This window comes from Crocuta crocuta, unplaced genomic scaffold (genome assembly GCF_008692635.1).
Source record: "Crocuta crocuta isolate KB4526 unplaced genomic scaffold, BGI_CrCroc_1.0 scaffold473, whole genome shotgun sequence".
NCBI lineage: Eukaryota > Metazoa > Chordata > Mammalia > Carnivora > Hyaenidae > Crocuta > Crocuta crocuta.
The window spans coordinates 87,260-107,597 of record NW_027527941.1 but is presented as its reverse complement, the minus strand read 5'-3'; the positions used below and the strand labels follow the sequence as shown (position 1 = coordinate 107,597).

General features: G+C 44.4%; 2 long non-coding RNA genes across 2 annotated transcripts in view; one reads left to right on the top strand and one right to left on the bottom strand.

Annotated features, from left to right (window-relative positions):
• LOC144221836 (uncharacterized) overlaps positions 1-7,523 on the bottom strand; it is a 54,521-nt gene extending 46,998 nt beyond the window's left edge. The window contains exon 1 of the long non-coding RNA XR_013332195.1: positions 7,450-7,523. This is a non-coding gene — a long non-coding RNA (uncharacterized LOC144221836). The remainder of the gene's footprint in view (positions 1-7,449) is intronic.
• A 117-nt stretch (positions 7,524-7,640) lies between these two features.
• LOC144221837 (uncharacterized) lies at positions 7,641-20,204 on the top strand. The gene is made up of 3 exons (XR_013332196.1): positions 7,641-7,919; positions 14,945-14,989; positions 20,167-20,204. It is a non-coding gene; the product is annotated as an uncharacterized LOC144221837 (long non-coding RNA).
• The last annotated feature ends 134 nt before the right edge of the window (positions 20,205-20,338 follow it).

Here is a 20,338-nt window from a genome sequence, read left to right as displayed (position 1 = left end):
ATATATAAAGGAGTATTACTCAGCCATAAACATGTAGGAGTTGTTGTCTGTCCTCATCATTGCCTAAGTATTCATCTTGTAGAACATTCTGTGGGAAGCTTATGGAGGTGGAGAACCTATCCTTACATAAAGATATATTGGGGCGCCTGGGTGGCTCAGTCGGTTAAGGGTCCGACTTCGGCTCAGGTCATGATCTCACAGTTTGTGGGTTTGAGACCGCGTCGGGCTCTGTGCTGACAGCTAGCTCAGAACCTGGAGCCTATTTCAGATTCTGTGTCTCCCTCTCTGACCGTCCCTGCTCATGCTGTCTCACTCTCTCTCAGAAATAATTTGAAAAAAAATTTTAAGTATATATATAGTGATATTCAGTATATATTAACAGTGTATTAGTTTTCTTACTGTTTTACAATTTTACATTCAAATACTTACAGTATAGCACAACATTCCTATCATTTTGAATTGGGGAAATTACATTTCAGCCTATCATCATAACCAAGTAGTCGTGTTTTTTTAAATGTTTTTTAATTTATGTCTGACAAGGTTCTTAAGAAAAGGTAACAATAGTTACTAGGACCGCTATACTGTTTGCCATTAACAATTTTATAATGACCTACTGGTTAGTTTATAGACTAGGCTACATTGAAGCAATTGTTGATTGTACTAGGCTACCATAAAGCAATTATATTTCTGCATCCTCATTATCAATGCATGAATTACAATACCTCTCAATAAATATTAATTTCTGGCGCGCCTGGGTAGATCAGTCAGATAAGCATCGGACTTTGGCTGAGGTCATGATCTCGTGGTTCGTGGGTTGGATTCCTGCATTGGGCTCTAAGGTGACAGTTTGCTTTGGATTCCGTGTCTCTGTCTTTGCCCCTCCCCCACTCAAAAATAGATACATTTTAAAAAAAAGTCTCTTACAGAAAAATAAACATTTTAAAAGCCTCTCTAAAAACAATAAACAATAAAATAAAGAAATAAACATGAATCTCTGTTTCACAAAAACAAAGAAAGGGTTCACAGGCTTTGAAGAAGAGGGAGGGTTGCTGGGGATCTTGGGGCTGACATTTGAAAACTCATTAACTTCCTGGTGCACGGGTGCAAATCCACACTTGGCGCTTTGTTACTTCCTTTGAGGAGTGTCTCCTGGAAGATTACTTTCTGCATGACTGGGATTCAGATCCCTGGTGTAAGGCAAAGAAGTGGGGATTTTTAGATGTTGAGATAAAAATCTTCATGATGTTCCATATCTTCAGCTTTACTGTCCCCTTCTTAAGGTACCATCATCCTTTACTGTAGATGAGTGACAACTCTATATATGGGGTGACATTTAATGGTATTGGCTCCTCCTTACATTCTCATTTCCACTCCTTGTTATTTCTGAAAAATACTTGCAAGTGGAGGGTTTTTGAAAAATTTTAATGTATTTTTCTTTAAACAGGATCCTTTATAACAAATATCTATGATTTATTCAGGATTTTGATGATTAAAATTTCTCTGATTGTTCTTTGTGAATTCTGTTAATCATACTGCCTCTGGTATGATAGTTTCCACAATGTTAATTAATTTTGTTTTTATTTTTTATTTATGTTTGAGGTTTGTGGATAACAATTTTCTAACTGAGTACATTTTAAAACAGTTAGGGTTTAATTCAAATAGGAATCAGATATGTCAGTTGCCAATAAATTACTTGCATTTTTGTATGTATTAATATTACCCATACATGCTTTGCTCGTGATTTACGTTGTTCATTTTTCTTGTTTAGTGTGCTCAGTGGTTGTTTTCTCCTGATTCTGATGTGTGGGAAATATTCCTGGTTTATGTCCGTGAGATGTGGGGCCAACGTGAGTGGGGACCTACAGGTAGGCGGTGAAGGTTAAAGGTGTCCTGTCTAGGAGTCACTCGGGGCTGGGGTCTTTCTGGCCCAGGGCAGTCCCTGTGGCTTGAGTGGGTAGTTCCAGTTCCCCTCAGAGGGCTTTGTCCACAGGGTGTCCCTCCTGAGCCAGGAGACAAGCTGGAAGGAACCCACTGGGAAAGTTTGAAGTCAACATGGAGGCAGCCAAAGTGCTCTTTCTTGCCTTCAACTGTGTCACCCACAAGTGGCAGAACTGGGTCTGTCTGGGGCCACTGGAGGCAGGTGCTCTTGAACCCTTGGGTCCTGCTTACAAACTAATTACAAACACTCTATCTAATGAACATATCCCTCACCTCCCAGAATTAATACATGTGTACGTTTGTGTGTTGTGACCACATAGCATAACCTCTCCTAGCAAATTGTGGTTATTTTGTTTAATTAAGACAATTTTTAAATAGTTTTTTATTTCTGAGAGAGAGAGAGACAGAGTGCGAGCAGGGGAGGGGCAGGAACAGAGGGAGACAGAGAATCTGAATCAGCCTCTGGCCTCTGAGCTGTCAGCACAGAGCCAGGCATGGGGGCTCAAACGCACAGACTGTGAGGTCATGATTTGAGCTGAAGTCGCATGCTCAACCCACTGACCCAGGCACCTTACCCCTAGCAAATTCCACGTGTACAATACACTAGTCTTAACTCTACTCACCAGGCTATAACATTTAGTGCCTACCCATCCTGCATCAGTAAACCTTTTACCATTTGATCCAATGTCTGAACATTTCCCTGTCCTTAGCCCCTGGCAACAATCATGCTAATCTTTATAGTTTGGTCTGTTTTAGGTTCCACATATATGTGATTTTGATGAGGGAGCTTGAGGCAGGCTGAGGGGCAAAGCACAAGCTAGCACCCCCTCCCCAGGTGGGCATGTAGGCTATTCCTTGGACACCCCAGGCTACCCCAAACCACGAAGGGAAAAACAAACAAACGTTTAAACTGATAAGAGTGTCCACCACTTCCCAGAAAAAGGCAATCCCTTCCTAGTTTAAAGTCCAGGAACTCCCTACTGTCTCAATGTCAACGCTTTGCTGCAGGGACAAACAACCTGACCTTGACAACAGCTAGGTCTCCAGTAAGTCTGTAGCATGTGAAAGTCTCTTTGGAAAGTCCCTCTTGGCTTTATCTCCCTGGACTCCATGAAAGGGTCACACACACCCTGCCCCACTACCCCAGTGCACCTCTTCCTGCACATCGGTCCTGTCTCCATGCTTTCATAAACTCACCTTTTTGCACCAAAGATGCCCATAAGATTTCTTTCTTGGTCGTTGGCTCAGGCCCCCACAAACCCTGTATGTTGTCGATCATACAGTATATATTTGTCTCCTTGTGGCTCATTTAATTTAACTTAAGAAAATATCCTCTAGGATTCTTCTATTGGTGCAAAGCGAAAGATTTCCTTCTTTTCTGAGGCTTTTAGACAAAGAACGAATCAGAGGAGAGACCTCTATTGGGAAAATAGGTTATACCAAAGGGGAACTTGTAAAAAAGTGTTGCCTGCCTGGCATGGCAAATATTTGTTTGCCCAATATTTACTCTTTCCTTTTTCCTGAGTGTACTTCCCCCTCTTTGAAATTCTAATTCTCTAGCCCTTCTCCTTAATCAGAATGGCACATAAGGATCATTTGCTTGACTCTGACACTCATCTCGTTGATGTTCCTATAATTAAGCCTTTTTTTCACTTATGAATCTGTCTTGTAATAGTTCAATTATTAGACCAGACAAAGAATTGAGAACAGATGAAGCAAAGTTTTCCTCTCCTACACATTCATTCCGTTGTTGAGAAGTGTACTTGGTGCTTCAGATCCAAAAGAAACTGAAAAGAGAGTGAAGAGCCTAAGTAACGTCGTTTTGAGATGAAGGCCTGAATTAAAAGCAACCTTGGGTTGCACAAAGCAGCAGTTTCAGGAAAAACCGCAGATTGCTCAAGGCCGAAACCACTCTCAGATCAGCCAATCAGAGGAGGTTAAAAACATTCCTGAGGCCTGAGACAAGGGCTACTCCCCCTTGCCTAACTCACGTCATAATCATTTTCAAAGGAGTCTCTAAAGGTCATAATTGGACTCCGCCAAAAGTAACGGACACCTCACAGACGCTGAATGGTCAAAACTGTTACCATGGGTGTTGTACAATTATGATTGGTGCTTATGCGATGATGCAATACGTACAAAGTGTGCACTGTAACACCCCCGTCCTTTACCCCATAAAAATCCTGCTCGCTATTGTTCGGGGCTGCACTCTGTTGCCGCTGAGTAGGCTGGCAGGTGAGCCCCTGCTCGAGCTTGTAATAAAGCCCTTATGTACTTGCATTGGTTTCAGCTCCTTGGTGGTCTCTGGGAATTCATGATTCAGGCACAACATGTGGGTGCTCTCCCGGGTGTCGGAGGCCGGCTCCGGCAGGTCCAGGGTTCCCTGAAGGATGGACGGTGTAGGCGAGAGAGAGAGTGAGAGAGCCCCGAGATTCTTTCTGATCACCAGGCAGGCATCTCTGTCCTGTCAGTTTTGGTGTCTTTATTTATAGGTTAAATAATAACATGACATCAGAAAAAGGAATTTTTACAATGGATAACTCTGTGATAAGATGCCTTGGAAAGTGTACAGAGGCAGGTTTTACAGAAATATTCTTGCAGAACTATTCTAATTATAGTGAGGTTAAGTAAATCTTATAACTAAAGAATTAACAGGGCATTCTTAGTAAAAGACAGGATACATATTTGTTCTAAGTTAATAACGCTAAGATTAGGTCATAGATTAAGTGTACAGATGGGCTAAGAGTCATTCCATCTGGCTCTCAAGAGGACCAATGTTTTTTTTTTTTAATTTTTATTTATTTCTAAGAGAGAGAGAGACAGCGTGAGTAGGGGAGGGTCAGAGAGAGAGGGAGACACAGACTCTGAAATAGGCTCCTGGCTCTGAGCTGGCAGTCAGCACAGAGCCCGACGCGGGGCTCGAACCCACGAACCGCGAGATCATGACCTAAGCGAAAGTCGGACGCTTAACCGACTAAGCCACCCAGGCGCCCCAAGAGGACCAATGTTTTTGAGCTGGTTAATGAGTTGTTGGTGGAAACCTATTTGATGCTGAATGTGTGGACACCATGGAAGCCCTAAATGTGTCCGCCTTTTGTTTGTGGATAATGTTTTAGCTACTCTTATCTATCCTCATCCTAGCCACCAGTAAGGGAGGGTGTTTGCAGAAAGCAGGCCTTGAGGAAGGGACTGCCATGCTTCACCAATTAGCAAAGATATATGTAGTAACTATGTTCTGCCCTTATCTGTACCTTAACTCTAAATTAGGCTCTTTGTCTCGGGGCCAGGCTCAATTGTAACTCTTGTGTTCTTAACCCCCTTTATTATCTAAGTCTTGGATCTGCAAGGCCCGTAGGAAGAGCCTTTTGACAATGATCCACAGAGCTTTCATCTAAAATCTCTTTCGTAAAGGCAGGAATATGCTTTTCCTTATGAGGTATCTGTGTTCAGAATATTGGTCTGATATGGAATATTGTGAGGCCCAGTCAATATCAGCAGGCTCATTTCCAACATGAGCCAGTAGTAGCAGCAAGAGATACCAGTTTTCGTTTCTCATGGCAGGAGCTGTACAAACACTGCCATTTCCTTGCTGTGACTGCCATCCAGAGAGGCCGGTGTGGCTCCCGGCACCTGGGATTCCCCAAGACCCCCAGGACCCCCGAACTGAAGGGCCAACCGGCCGCTAAGAACTTCTTTGTCTCTGTTTGTCTAGTTTGTCTGTCTGTCAGGTTCATATTCTGGTCCAGGGACAATTCGGTATCTGGAAGTGGTCAATTACAGTCAGGCGGTTGCAGCACGGGACCGTGACCACGGGGCGTCCTGTGAAGACGTTTCAGGCCCCCATCGGTAACGGGGTTCAAGACCCCATTGGTAAAGGGGGTTCGAGGCCCCCCATTTGTAAAGGGGACGGAGCGCCCCCATTTGTACCTTGGAAAAAGACGGAGCGGGTCGCTACCGCGAACCGGCATGAGGCCGGCGTCTTACTTTCTGTTTCTCCTCCGATCGAGCGGGGGAATCTGTTGTCTAGCCTTCTGTGTCTCTCTGTGGTTGTCGGTCTTATCTGTTGGTGTCTATTACCTTGTGACTGAGACTGATGCTATGGGACAGACTTCATCCAAACCCCTAGACTTAATGTTAGCCCATTTTGGAGAGATTTAAAAAAAAAAAAAAAAAAAGCACATACCTCTCAGTGTTTGCCAGGATGTCCAATGAACATTGTGGTTTGGGCCGATCTGATTGATAACCCACCCCCATATATTAAAAGTTTCTTGCCTCCACAGAAACCTGACATCTTGGCGGTGGCTGAAAAGCACCCGCCCACCCAGGCTTCGGAGCCGCCAAAAAAGGAAACTAAACCCTCTGCGCCGCTGTACCCTTTCTTACAGGGCCGAACGAAGGAAAGCTTCATTTCTCCCCCTCCTTACCAACCCCCTCCACAGGACCCAGCAGGGGGGCAAGGTCGCCACCCGAACCATTGGTGGCCCTGGGTCGGCGGAAATGGGCCCCGCCCGAGGGACCCGGAGCCTCGAGAAGCAACGCCTGAGGGGCCGGACTCTATTGTNCCCTGATGATCGGGGCAACCAGCCCCACCATTACTGTTCCTTCGCCACGAGTGATTTATACAATTAGAGATCTCAGAACACTCCGTTCTCGGAGAATCCCCACGCCCTTCTTAACATACTAAAAACTGTTCTGTTCACTCATCAGCCCACTGTAGGTCACACCGAAATTGATCAGGCTCGAATTGATGCTGAACTTCCCCTAGCACGGCCGGATTGGGACTACAACTCGGTTAGAGATAAGGAAAGTCTCTTAGTCTACCGCCAGACTGTTGGCAAGTCTCAAGGCTGCGGCTCACAAGCCTTCAAGGTCAGTCAGGGATCAAAGGAAAGCCCGCAGCATTCCTTGAGAGAATAATAAAGGCATTCCGCCAGTACACCCCTATGGAGCCTGAGGCTCAGGCAAACTTGGCTGCGGTGGCCATGGCTTTTATTAATCAGTCTGCTCCCGACATTCAGAGAAAACTTCAGAAATTAGATCGTCTATGGGAAAAGAGACTCTAAGATCTAGTGGTCGTGGCAGAAAGGATATATAGCAACAGGGAAAGTGCAGAGGACAAGCAAGTAAGAGCTGAAAAGAGACAAAACCAGGGTCTAGCTAAGATATTACTCGCGGCAACTGCGGAACCGGAGGACAGGAAAAAAAAAAAACCCGCCTCAGGCAGTTGGCCTCAGAAAAAGAAAGTAAGAAAAACTCTCAGCGGTTGGAAGGGCGCCCCCCACTTAGGCAAAAATCAATGCGCCTACTGCAAGGAAGCAGGACATTGGGCCAAAAAAAATACCTCTAGGGAGCGCGCAATAGGGACGTCAGGGCTTGAGGACCGCCCCTCCGGGCCCCAAGCTGGCCGCCTGCACCCCCGCCACTCCCACCTCCCCGGAGCCATGCGCCCGCCCGGGCAAGGTCTCCGGGGCCGTCCCCGCCCAACCCGCGGCCTCCACGCAGCGCACTCACCGGTCGCCGACCACCACGCACTTGATGGTCAGCCTGAGACGCCGCTGACACCAGATGTGGGGATTCAACCTGGGCTCCAGCAGTTCCCGTCAGCGAGGGCTAAAACTGGGTGGCATGGGGGACCGGCTGCGGCGCGGGCACCCCTCAGTACTCCTGGGAGGCCTAGGTGGCCTTCTTGCTGTCCACGGGCACCCTCGGCCCCACGGTGGCGCTAGACTTCTTGGGCGGAAGCACGGCCTGTATATTGGACAGGACGCCTCCCTGGGCGATCGTCACACCGCCCAACAGCTTGTTGAGCTCCTCGTCGTTGGGGATGGCCAGCTCCGGAATCTCCGCTGTAAAGTAATGGTCCTTGATGAAGAGGGATGCCTACCAAGGGGCTGAGGAACCGCCGCCCACCAAGCGTTCCCAACCAAATATAAGACTGTCCAGATCGTGGCCAAGAAACTCCTAAAAGACATCTTCACAAGGTATGGCTTTCCTCAGATGATAGGGTAAGACAAGGACCTGCATTTATGTCCAAGTTCAGCCAGAATTTAGCCACGACCCTGGGGATTAATTGAAAATTATATTGTGCATACAGATGCCAGAGTTCAGGACAGGTAAAAAGGATAAATAGAACCCTAAAAGAGACCTTAACTAAATTAACCTTGGAGACTGGCGGGAGACCGGGTGGCTCTCCTCCCCTTTGCACTGTATAGGGTGTGCAACTCCCCCTACCAGATGGGATTAACTCCTTTTGAAATCATGTTTGGGATGACCCCTCCCATCATTCCCAACCTCCAAGCACAGGCGATTAAGGAGTTTGAAGATCAGCGTCTACTGAAAGACTTAAGAAAAGTTCGGTGGGCCCAAAAAGATGTCTGGCCTAAATTGTATGCCCTATATCCAGATAGAATACATGATTACTAAACATAGGTTTGAGTTTTCAGCTTCCTATTGCAGAAGAAGTAAGACTATTTAGATCTTTTGGGGGGAAAAAAATGGCTTATGCTTAATTGGTTCCTAAATTTACCGTTAAAAAAAAATTCTAGTGTAAACACCTCTCAATTGATTACTAAGTCCTCAATTGGAGACCAAAGTTTTCCAAGTTAAAATTCTGCTAAGTGTACTTAAGACTGGTAAAAAAAAAAATCAATCTTGTATGTAGGAAACTGAGAGATACATTTAAAAAATATAAGAAATAAAAATATATTTTTTTTGAGAATAAAAAAAGTAAATTTGTCCTAAATAAGACTGGTTACTTAGAAAAAAAATAGTTTTGAGACAAAGTTTAAAGGCACAGGAAAAGGTAGAAGATCCGTGAAAAGAAATCTTTCAGAAAGAATTCTATGTGTACTCAGGATAGACTAAGGTTAAGATGAATGGAATTTGAAAAGTACACTGGTCAAAAGACAAAGTTTTCTTAGATTGTAAATCTGCTCTTGATAAGACAATGTAAACAAAAGTTTTCTCCTTAGTTTACCAAGAAAACCAAAGCTTTAGGTTTCATCTTTATCAGGTCTTTGATTGCTTAGTTAAAGCTTCTCAATGAAAAAGGAGCTAGGTTTTGCTAACAACTATATTATGGTATACATACGCCTTTAGGATCTTTTATTCCCACTTTAGTTGAATAAAAAAAGTTATAAGATTTTTATGATCTATAATCCTATATAGGATGCGCTTTGTAACTTCCTAAGGTTTTAACAAACTTCCCAGGACTTGAATAATAAAAAAAGTCTTTTGACCAATTAGGCCCTTTTATTTGAGATGCTAAATTACTTGGAAAAGCACTGTGTACAACCATAAACTTTAGGTTGTATTGCATGGGTAAATGCTATAACTGCCCAAATATATCTGCAAATCCTAAAGTTTTAATGTTTTGGTATAAGGTTATCACGTAATATTCTGATTACTTAAAACATTATATGTCACAAAAATAACTTAATTTGTTTGTCAATTGCATCATACTGAACTCTCATTAAAACTTTAACAATGTCCATCTGAGATTTTGTTATTTAAATAAATTGCTTGCCTTCATGCAAGAACGTCTGGGGGCAATACAACTCATGATTGGGACCTGACCTCTTCAAATTCACAAGAGAAGGGGGGAATGAAGAGCCTAAGTAACGTCGTTTTGAGATGAAGGCCTGAATTAAAAGCAACCTTGGGTTGCACAAAGCAGCAGTTTCAGGAAAAACCGCAGATTGCTCAAGGCCGAAACCACTCTCAGATCAGCCAATCAGAGGAGGTTAAAAACATTCCTGAGGCCTGAGACAAGGGCTACTCCCCCTTGCCTAACTCACGTCATAATTGGTCATTTTCAAAGGAGTCTCAAAAGGTCATAATTGGACTCCGCCAAAAGTAACGGACACCTCACAGACACTGAATGGTCAAAACTGTTACCATGGGTGTTGTACAACTATGATTGGCCCTTATGTGATGATACTATATGTACAACGTGTGCACTGTAACACCCCCGTCCCTTACCCCATAAAAACCCTGCTCGCTATTGTTCGGGGCTGCACTCTGTTGCTGCTGCATCGGCTGGTGGGTGAGCCCCTGCTCGAGCTTGTAATAAAGACCCTTATGTACTTGCATCGGTTTCAGCTCCTTGGTGGTCTCTGGGAATTCGCGATTCGGGCACAACAAGAGAATGTGGGAGAAAGAGGAACAGTAGCTTTCCTGCTTTGCCAGGCTGAGGAGGCTGAGGCAGGTTAGGGCCTTCAGAACTGCAAGGCCACCCAGAGGAAGGGCTGGCGGTTTGTTGGGAAATAAGTATCCACCTGGTTTGGACAGGAATCCTTTCTGCTGCCAGCCTTGTTCATTGGGTGTCCTGAGTGCTACTAATTTCCTCATTTAAAAAAAAAAAAAAAAAAGAGCAAAACGGCGAAGAGGACTGACTGAGTGGCGCAATCTGCTCAGCGTCCCACTTCTGCTCAGGTCGTCACGTAACAGTTCATGTGTTCCCGCCTTGCACTGGGCTCGCTGCCATCTGCGTGGAGCCTGCTTGGGACCCTCTGCCCCTCTCCCTGCTCTTCCCCTGCTCTCGGATCCTCTCTGAGTCTCTCTTTGTCTATGTCTAAAGTAAATACACTTTAAAAAAAACTATCAAAAAAGGTGAAAATGGTAGGGGCCAGTTGCCCCAAACAGAAAAACAACGTTACTTCGTTTACCCTCAACCCATGCTATGTTTAAATGCAGTCATTTTTATTTTTATTCAACCTTACACTTTTAAGCGATTTCAATTTCAGTTACAAGGACAACCTGTAGTAAGACCACTTCGTATTATATTATGAACAACATCAATATTTACTAAAATCGCAACAAAACAAAACACAGAAAAACAAAAAAGTACACCCAAAAAACACAGGGCAACACCAAATTTCACTGAAAATCTAGAGCCATTCATATAGAATTTTCATATAATTCCGATGGGAGTATGAGAAAGTACATTTTAGGGGTGATTCCGTGGGCTCCGTTGGTTGGGCCCCTGACTTTGTCTCAGGTCATGATGTCGCAGTTGAGGAGCTGGACCCCCGCGTCAGGCTCTGTGCTCACAGCTCAGCTGAGCCTGCTTCACCTTCTGTGTCTCTCTCTCTCTCTGCGCCTCCCCTGCGCATGCTCTGTCTCCCTCACTCTTCCTGTCTCTTTCTCAGAAATAACCATTAATTTTTTAAAGTACACCTATTTGGAAAGCTATTTGGCAGTGACTTATGAAAATAAACTTTCTTACTGAAGGGCAGCAGTTTGTCACATCAAATTATGTCTCTTTGCATAAGGATTATTTTGATCTAACAAAGGAAAAGCTCTAAAAACCCAGGATAAGTTTTCTTTGTAAGAGACATTTGCATGTACAAGGGAAAGTTCCATTTGGAAGGGTCTCTCCCTCTGTGCAGCAGAAAGAGGGAGAATGTGTAAAACTCCAGAAACTCTGATCAGTGCAGACAGCATGTATTTTCTTTTTTTCTTTTTCTTTTTTATTTCTAGGAGAGAGAGAGACAGAGTGAGCAGGGGAGGGTCAGAGAGAGAGGGAGACAGACTCTGAAACAGGCTCCAGGCTCCGAGCTGGCAGTCAGCACAGAGCCCGACGCGGGGCTCGAACCCACGAACCGCGAGATTGTGACCTAAGCGAAAGTCGGACGCTTAACCGACTAAGCCACCCAGGCGCCCCAGACAGCATGTATTTTCATCTGAGCAACGACCCGAGCCTTGGTTCCTGTGCTTTGCCTGGTCACCTCCCCAAATGCTTCCCAACAGGATCACCTGTGAAATTGACACAAAATGAGCAACAGGCAAAAGTCGATTAGAGTATGAGAGAGGGAGGTTGTAGGAAAGCCCTCTGTACAGAGAGGGGGCATTGGAGGGTGAGAACCTGAGACAATAGGCAAGAATCTTTGTGTTATGAGGGTCAGGTGTCTCCCACCCTCGTTCCCTTCCCCCTGGTTGCTTATCAACTGTTACACTTACTGCCTTCATGACTGTAGCTGCTGGGTTCTCCACGGATGCTTGTCTCATTTCCATTGTATGAGGGGTGGTCTCAGGACATACAGTTCCTTGTGGGTCTTAGGTTTTATGGTCTACTACTAGTTTTTAGTTAGGTCTTTAGTCAAATTCCTGAGGGGAACCTGAGGGGCAGTAGGTGGTGACTCTCACTTTCTTAAGTGAAACCTTACACCTGAGGGGGTTTTGCTGGGATCAGACACTCCCAGCATTGTTCCAAAATGTGTTTTTCCCCAGCCAGGGACCTCAGGTCCTAATCTTTCCCTTTCTGCCTACTGAATCCTATTGTTTTGTATCCTAATTCTAAGTGAGGCCCAGGGTTAGGCAGGAAGGCTTCCCATTAATTTATGAGAGTTGAGAGGTGTCGGGGTGGCTCAGTGGGTTAAGCGTCCGACTTCGGCTCAGGTCATGATCTCACAGTTCCTGAGTTTGAGCCCCATGTCAGGCTCTGTGTTGACAGCTAGCTCAGGGCTTGGAGCTTGTTTCGGATTCTGTCTCTCTCTCTCAGGCCTTCCCCTGCTCACGTGTCTCTGTCAGAAATAAATAATACATTAAAAAATCATAAAAAATTTCATTATTGTAAAATGTTTTTTAAAAATTATGAGAGTTGAGTGCAGGCTTTTCCTCAAGGAGAGGTAACAGGTCTCCTGTACAGGAGTTGGGGAGGGTCAGGTCCATGTAGCACACGTTTTCTAGGCTCAAGCAGAATTTGTGGGCCTCTGAGGGAAGGGAGGCCCCTGGAAGCAGAGAAGGGAAACCCAGGGATAGGTCTCCAAGCAGGAGCTCACAGTTTGTGAACAGCTTCTGACACAAAGGACTAGGAATTTGGGCTTTCTCTGCATTTCAAATTCCTGCCCGCAGGCAAGCAGTTTACTGGGGAAGAGGCTGTGTTTGTGGCTTCACAGACATTTTCTCCTACTTCAGCTGGGATTTCCCCATAAACATCTTCTGAGAAGAAAATCTGGAGGAGAAGGTGAAAGAAGAAATGGCTAGTTCTCAGGTAAGTCTTGTGGGCCTGACCGGAGGCCCTGTTGTCTTTCTGGGGAAATTCCATGCACGCAGGAATCGCAGGGCACCTGGGTGACTCAGCCAGTTGAGCAACAGACTTTTGATTTGAGTTCAGGCCATGATCCCCGGGACCTGTGTTCCAGCCTTGAGTCGGGGTTAAGATTCTCCCTCCCTTTCTCTGTCCCTCTTCCCTCAGTCTGCATTCTCTTCTCCCTCTCTCTACTTATCTCTCTCTGTGTTTCCCTCCTACCCCCCCTCCCTCCTTCTGCCTTCTTCTCCTCTCTCTAAAAGTGTGATCTTATCTCCTCAATGAGGAAAGAAAACACTAAGACAACGTGGCTATATGAGTACCTGAAAACTTCCCTCTTGACCTTGTAATAAGAGACACTAGGTGAGACTACACATTTGTGTGTTACCATACATGGAAGACAAAGAAGTCAAAAATTATAAAAACTATGCCACGTGGTGTTCAGGGCTCAGTTCCTTGGGTAGGAGCCCAACTGAGTGGTGCTGGCTGGCATAAAAGTGTTTTGTTGTGGAAATTTGGTCTGGAAGAACCAAGCAACACCCAGCAGATCTTGGAAGGGAGGGGGTTTATTGTAAACCAGGGGCTCAGAGATCATTCTCCAGAGGGCTGAGCCCAGAGCTTCAGCAGAGGGAGGAATTTACAGCCTCTTACTTCCGCATTCCTCGTTTCGGCTTGAGACAAGCAGTGTGGGAAGAAGAGCCCAGAGGAGGGAGCCTTTGATCAGGGACAGGTATTTCCTTATCAGTCCTGCCTGCCATCTTATAAGAGATTTTTCCCTATCAGTTTCCTGCAAAGAAAAGCCTTGGTGTGAGAATCCTGCCACAAAAGAAATTTAAAAAAAAAAAGCCAGTGATTTTGTTTTTAGTTCTGATGGTTCTGCTTTATGTTTTCACCTAATTTTTACCTTCTCAGAAATTATACTCAAAGTAGGTGGTTAGGACACTCCTTCCCTGTGTCCCAGAGACTCGTCTCCCTTCTCTCCAACCTGGCTTCCAGCAGGGCATCAACACTTGTCACTTTCAGTTAAAGTCCTGCAAGTATTGAAAATATTCCCTTCGAGACAGATCCTTGAGTTGAGTGGGGGAGGGGTGTTGAGTCCAAGTTTCCTGTTGCTGACGGGGTCTGGTCCTGGGATAGCAGTCAAGGAAACAGTTCCCATTTAGGCCTGATCTCAATGCTCTCTCTGCTCTGGGTACAGTAGGTACGAAAATGCACAAATACATAAGATGGAAACAAAGATAGAATAACCTGCTCATGAGGATGTGGAAAAGATACTTCAAAATATTCTCATATCACAAGACATGGAAAGTATACGTGTTTGAAGTCTATAAAAATCCACTGTATCCTCAAAGTTGTTTCTCTTCTGACTTGCTGTTTGGGGGTCACCAGAACACAGCTGAGGGTCCTGTGTTGTGAGGTGTGCCTCAGGCACTGAGATTGCTTTGATTCCTTACAGCTGACTTTACCTTCTTTTACTTGGCTTTGTGCTGCCAGATTTCTCCCCTATAAAATGCATGTTTTCTTTCTTATCAGTTGAAATGATTTTAGGCAGATTCCCTGAGCGAGATCCAGACACCATCATATTTAAAATGGAAACTTCTTTCTTCCAGTTTCTCATTCCCTGTGTGTGTGTGTGTGTGTTTACTAATTAGAGACAGAAAGTGGGAGCAGTGAAGTTGTAGAGAGAGTGCATGAAACCCAAGCAAGCTCCACAGGGTCATTGCAGAACCTCATTTGGGGCTAGAACTCACAAAACCATGAGACTCTGATCTGAGATGAAATCAAGAGTCAGATGCTTAAATGACTGAGCACCAGGCAGCCCTTGCAGTTTCTGATGAGGAGAACAAAGGCAAAAGAAATGTAGATATCATTAAATTTTTGTACAACTTGGAACCCTGTGAGAAATACTTGAGACTGGCAGAGGAAGATATTCATCAAGATATTTACAACTGCTTTATTGTTAATGCTTTTTTACAGGCAAAAAGCAAGCTTAGCTGGACAATAGCCAGACTCCAGGATCAAGTGAGTGTCTTTTACCTATGACAAACCTTTGGAAACTTGCATTACTACTCCTCAACTTAAAGTATATAATCACTGGCTCCTCACCATCACACTGCAGCTCATTCTTTCCACATATCCTGTCCCTGTGCTTTAATAAGATCAGCGTCGTTTACCAAAAAGGCCTCAGGAATACTTTCTTGAGCCTTTATTTATGCCTACCCCACATCATATCAGTTTCTATTGGGCAGTGAAGGCCCTCATCTTGTGTAGTTCACTGCATAGTCATGACGCAGACATACTGTTCTGTGCACTTCTTTCTGTTTTCAGAAAGAGAAGGATCACATAATTCACATATTTGAGCATCTGAAAATCCCAAAGTACCATAGGGCACAAAAGATGATTGAAACAAGAGCTTTCAATGAGGGGCGCCTGGGTGAATCCGTCGGTTAAGTCTCCAATCGTGATTTTGGTGCAGATCATAATCTCGGGGTTCCTGAGATAGAGCCTCATGTCAGGCAGCATGCTGACCACCCGAGACGTTTTAGGATTCTCTCTCTCTCTCCCCCCCCCCCGCACCCTTATCCTTTCTTAAATAAACACCAAATTTTTAGAAATGTTTGTTCATTTCTGAGAGACAGCGTGAGCAGAGAAAGGTCAGAGAGAGAGAAGGAGACACAGAATGTGAAACAGCCTGCAGACTCTGAGCTAGCTGTCAGCACAGAGCCCGACGTGGGGCTCAAACCCACGCACCATTAGATCATGAACTGAGCCGAGTTGGAGGCCCAACTGACTGAGCAACCCAGGCGCCCCAACACTTGATTTTTGAATAAGGCCTTCAAGGTGCCTGCGTGGCTCAGTTGTTTAAGTATCTGACTCAACTCAGGTCACAGCCTCAGGCTTCATGATGTCGAGTCCCACAACTCACTCACTTTCTCTCTGTCTCTGCCCCTCGTGGGTTGCTCTCTCTCTCTCTCTCCCCACCTTCCCTCACTCGTGCCCTCTCTCTCAATAAAAAATGTGTTATACTATTAAAAATGATAAAATAAAAAGATTTCCAAGAAATATGATGTTATGGGATCATTGAGTTGTAGAGTCAAGAAACAAGTCTTAAGTTACTGTTTGATACAAGATGGGTAATTTATTGAAGTAGCACAGGGCCAGGCCCCGTGGGCAGAAAGAACGGTACTTTGGCTGCATGAAGCTTATAAGTTCACAGGGGAAGGTAGATGCACAAAGTGTTCAATCACAAATGTTTCTGTAGATTGCTACTTGTATAAAGACTTCCGCACGACTTCTCTGCTGCTTATCTTTCAGTTCAATATTAACAATTCACGACTTCTCTGCTGCTTATCTTTCAGTTCAATATTAACAATTGGTGAGTCGTTAACAGTGGTCATGAGACCCTTTTCATATGCAGTATCCAGGGCCCCCTGAGTGCCTCAGTCACAGCCTGGAGCCTACTTGGGATTATTTTTCTCCCTCTCTCTGCCTCTCCCCCTTTTACAACATACTTGCCCATGCTCTCTCTAACAATATAAATAAACATTTAAAAAAAGAAGAAGAAGCACCAGCAGCAGAATGCAGGAAGCAGTCTTTATTTGATGCTTACGAAAACTATGCAGGCTCTAGGTCATAGGTCAGGCTTCTGTGGTGACGGTGAACATATTTCGATTTGTATCCCTCATTATAGTAGACTCAGAAATAAAAACTGTTATATTCATATCATTTATGTGTTTGTGTTGATAGTGTAAGGAAAAGACCTAAGCATCTTTTTCTACAGCTAGATTGAGGACTTTCATGACATCAAAATGTTTTTTGTTTGGTTGGTTTTTTTATTTTTTTGAGAGAGACGGGAGGGAAGAGAAAGAGCAGGAGAGAGAGAATCCCAAACAGGCTCTACACTGTCAGCGTAGAGTCTGAGGTGGGGCTTGAACTAAGAAACCTTGAGATCATGACCAGGCCTGAAATCAAAAGTTGGACCCCTAACTGGCTAAGCCACCCAGACACTGCTCATTAAAACTATTTCTTACTCACCCTGATAATTTTCTATTCTATTACTTTTAATGTTATATAACTACTTTCAAAACGTATGCATGTGTACATGGAATGTATAGAGGAAGATCAGTATTTGTGTGCATACCTTCTTCTATCCATCATTCTTCTCAGGATTGATGCCTGCTGTGAACATTGATTTAAGGTCCCTTCTATATATTGACCTGTGTGTCATTTTTGATCAACTCTGGGTCAGTTAACCTGAGTTAAAACTTGATCTTTACCATGTACTGGATGCTTGGCAAAATATTCACTAAAATAGAATAATGTGTTTCTTTTGTTAGATTGTTATTATTTATTTTCCATGAATTTATGGGAGACTTTTAATGTTATCAACTAACCAGGAAATGGTTGGAAAGGCTTGTTGCCACCTTTCTCAGTATTCTAGTAGAACCTATAAAATTTTTTTTTATGTTTTATTTATTTCTGAGAGATAGAGACAGTGTGAGCAAGGGAGGGACAGAGAGAAGGAGATACAGGATCTGAAGCAGGCGCCAGGCTCTGAGCTAGCTGTCAGTACAGAGCCAGACGCGGGGCTCAAACCCACAAACTGTGAAATCATGACCTGTGCCGAAGTCGGACGCTTAACCGACTGAGCCACCCTGGAGCCCATAGTAGAACCTGTAATTTCTATGAAACCCATTCAGTTCCACGTCCTCCAAGAGTTCCTGCCTTTGAGTTCTACTTCTTCATATTGAAATATGTATCCCTTGGCCCATAGACTAATGCCTTGTTAGAAATGCAGACACCTCCCCCATCCAAGATGTCCCGAACAGTATCTGCATTTAACTGGATCTCCAACGCACTGTTGTGAATTCTAATTCATATTACAACATGCTAAGTATATTTGGAACCCACCGAAACTTTCCCTTAAGAAATAGACACCACATGTACTAAATGTTGTACTACAGCATTCAAAAATGTCTATGCATGGGGCGCCTGGGTGGCTTATCGGTTAAGCGTCCGACTTTCACTTAGGTCCTGATCTCGCGGTTCGTGGGTTCGAGCCCCGCGTCGGGCTCTGTGCTGACTACCAGCTCAGAGCCTGGAGCCTGTTTCAGAGTCTGTGACTCCCTCTCTCTCTGACCCTCCCCTGCTCACGCTGTCTCTCTCTCTCTCCTAGAAATAAATAAAAAGATTTTTTAAAAATTCAAAAATGTCTATGCATTGGGGGNTCCACGTCCTCCAAGAGTTCCTGCCTTTGAGTTCTACTTCTTCATATTGAAATATGTATCCCTTGGCCCATAGACTAATGCCTTGTTAGAAATGCAGACACCTCCCCCATCCAAGATGTCCCGAACAGTATCTGCATTTAACTGGATCTCCAACGCACTGTTGTGAATTCTAATTCATATTACAACATGCTAAGTATATTTGGAACCCACCGAAACTTTCCCTTAAGAAATAGACACCACATGTACTAAATGTTGTACTACAGCATTCAAAAATGTCTATGCATGGGGCGCCTGGGTGGCTTATCGGTTAAGCGTCCGACTTTCACTTAGGTCCTGATCTCGCGGTTCGTGGGTTCGAGCCCCGCGTCGGGCTCTGTGCTGACTACCAGCTCAGAGCCTGGAGCCTGTTTCAGAGTCTGTGACTCCCTCTCTCTCTGACCCTCCCCTGCTCACGCTGTCTCTCTCTCTCTCCTAGAAATAAATAAAAAGATTTTTTAAAAATTCAAAAATGTCTATGCATTGGGGGCTGGGGGGCTCAGTCAGGTGAGCCTCCGACTTCAGCTCAGGTCATGATCTCACAGTTTGTAGGTTCGAGCCCCGTGTTGGGCTCTGTGCTAACAGTTCAGAGCTTGGAGATTGTTTTGGATTCTGTGTCTCCCTCTATCTCTGCTTCTCCCCCATGCATGCTCTCTCTCTGTCCCTCAAAAATAACATATGAAGTTTAAAAATCATTTTTTAATGTGTTTACCTGTGTTGATGCCTTCATTTTACAAATTCTCTTGAATAAACACAATATCTATAACGGTCATACCTCGAAGTTAAAGAATATATTATGGCATGATAGTCTGTTACAAATTTTCTTACTGCAGAAAGCAAGACACTCCTCTAGCCCAGAACCAGTTCTCCTAATATAACATAGCTAACAAGAGTTTAGTCCTTGGTGAATCACAAAAAACTATACCAGGTGGGGATATCAGACAAGGAATTTGGATTTACAGGAAATAAGGTGATCACAGGGAAAAGCTTCGAAAGCAGAGACTGAGGAGGAAGGGGCAATCATTTGCTTTTTTTTTTTTAAGTTTATTTATTCAGATACAGAGAGAGCAGAGGACAAGCAGAGGAAGAGGGAGAAAGAGAACTTCAGGCCGACTCTGCACTGAGCTCAATGTGGGGCTCAAACTCACGAAGTGTAAGACCATGACCTGAGCTGAAACCAAGAGTCAGGGGCTTAACTGTCTGAGCCACCCAGGTGCTCCGGAATGGTTTCCTTTTATTAAGGGTTAGGGTGGATATTTAGAAAGGGGAGGCTGAGGATAAGTTGCACATGAACCTTAAGAAAACAGTTCTATACATTCTCTGTACGTTACACAGTAAATGACATTTGTGCTCCTCCATGGGTGGATATTTTAGTATTATGACGAGTTAAAAGGGTGGCTCAGTCCCTTGAGCTTCCCCCTCTTGATTTTGACTCAAGTCACGATCTCACAGTCTTGAGATTAAGCCCCAAGTCAAGGTCCTTGCTGATGATGGAACTAGTTGGAATTCTTATCTCTGCCCCACCCATACTTGTGCTCTCTCTTTGAGGAAAGAAACCTTTTGAGAAATACATAATGGAGATAAAGGTAACTGTCCTCATTCCATGTTTACCCTAAAAACTTCATCTGCATAGATGGGAGTCAGGGGTTAAACTCAATTTGAGCCAATTCAAGGTCTTCCTCAGGGCAGTCATTACCTTCTGTTGGATACTTTCTGTTTCCACCACAGGACACTGTGCCCATAGGCTGTTTTGCCTGAAGTAGGAGAGAGGTGTACATAAGAATAGTAAGTAACATGAGGGACTAAGGTCAGTGAGCGCAGGCAGGTAAGCAGTGAAGGTTCTGTTGTGGGGTTCAGCAGGTGACATTAACTTCTCTCATAGGTACCATATGACCTCCTCATGTGTCCACTTGGTAACTGTGGTGTTTGTTGCAGGGACTGCTGACCTTCAGGGATGTGGCCGTAGAATTCTCTCAGGAGGAGTGGGGATGCCTGAGCCACAGTCAGCGGGATCTGTACAGGGATGTGATGTTAGAGAACTATGGACATCTCTTCTTCTTGGGTGAGGATAACTCCCTCCAGTTTTCCCATCCACACTCAAGGTTTT